The following is a 1,808-nucleotide window of genomic DNA, read 5'->3' on the forward strand; positions in this document are numbered from 1 at the left end:
GTGAATGCAGATGACCAGAACACTAGCAGAACTGCAGAGGATAGAGTGCCCATGAGATTGTGATTGGAAATGAGCACTCTTTGAGGATCCATCTAGTGGCAACGGTACTACATTCTGCCAACGTACAGTCTACATTTTAGGGTACATTGCCCTTTCAGAGGAATTTGTGGCTAAACTTAGTAATCTAAAGTAAGTAATTTCAACATAGCCTGAGAGTGGCTGCTTTTAACCTGATTCACAGTGAAAACCAGAAGTAGAAAGCAGAGTAGAGGCATCTGAAAAATTAAAGTGTGGTCAGGAAAAGATTATGTTTCAAGGTGTCTGTCAAAGAAGTACTGATTGCTAAAGAAACTGATACCATTTGAAAGACATCAAGAACTTGGGCTCAGGACAGCAAGAAGGATGCGGATGAAGCATGTAAAAATTGGTGACACCCCACCCCTGTCTCTGATTCAAGAATATAAGAGAGCAAATTCCTTTGACAACTTTGGTTTGAAAGGAAAATACTGGGGTGCTAAAATACCCAAGAGCGTTCAGATGATCAGAATCTGCTGCAGCTATGATCCAGGGGTGGCAAGATGACGTCTGGTTGCCAGCAGACTTTGTCATTTTCATTTTGTTTCATAAAGATGTAGAATACAAGAACTGTGGGATCATGACACTTCCACAAAGATACCTAAAAGACCTGTGACATCATACAGAATGGGAGTCCATGTTGGCAGGCTGAGAGGGCCAAATATGAGACAGGCGTAGAGTCAAAGGTATTGTGGAAATGTCAGCAAATTAGCTACAGACACTGAGTAAGGACAGCCCAGCAGTACCAAATGGGCTACAACCGGATAATGCCATACAGGAAGGGTTGCTCAGTTCTGTTGGAGCTGAGTTCAATTCTCCTTTTCTCTAGATGCAGACCCTGAAGCTACAGTGTTTAATGTTTGCTCTTTTGAGTTTCAGACTTGGTTTCAATCCTCTTTCTGTCCTCTCATGTCTTGCTGGCTGTTCATGGCTACTCCCTTTGTAAACTTTGTATACTTTGTAAACTTTGTAAACCATCAAGGCAGGAAAGTGGCCAGGCCCCTGCTTGCGGAAGCCCCAACAGCCAGGCATCCTCCTCCAGACCTCTCTAACTGTCATAACAGTATTTCCAGCCTTTGTAACTGTCACAAAGGCCATCTTCAGATCCTCAGTCGGGTCCTTCCCAGAGTATGCTAATTTTAGGTAAAAAGTGTGAACAAAAAGCCACCAATCCCTGAACAAAAAAACCCACTAATCCCTGAGTTGTCCCCAGAAATCCACCAATCCCTGAGCAGCAAAACCCACTGGTCCCTGAGCTCTCCCAAGCTCTGAACTTGAAATGCCACCAATCCTCACGCTGGAAATATATGTCCTAAAAACCTCTACCCACTAAGAAATCCTTTATTTCTTAAATAAGCAGACACAGCCTGCTCATGTACCCGCTGTTTTCTCCTGAGAGAGAACATCCTTCTATACCCTGGACACTCACAGAAACAAACAAACAAACAACAACCTCTTTTATGAGATTTGATGACTGGTGTGATTCTCTCATCGGAAGAAGCAAACAAGCAATGAAGAAAAGGGAAGAAGCAAAGAAGTGGAGCTGGAACAGGTCTGAGGCTCCTGAGTTCCTCAGCTCAGCTGGCGATACCGGTCCTCTGGGAGCTGTGCCACTTCTGCTCAGGAGACTTCCTTTCAGAGTTGTGTGGTTCCTGGGCCCCTGTGTCTCAGGATGCTCTGCTGTTGCCTGAAAAATGATTTTCCATGACAGGCAAGGAAGAACAGTACTGCTG

Source organism: Meriones unguiculatus, chromosome 10 (assembly GCF_030254825.1).
Source record: "Meriones unguiculatus strain TT.TT164.6M chromosome 10, Bangor_MerUng_6.1, whole genome shotgun sequence".
In the NCBI taxonomy this organism is placed as follows: domain Eukaryota; kingdom Metazoa; phylum Chordata; class Mammalia; order Rodentia; family Muridae; genus Meriones; species Meriones unguiculatus.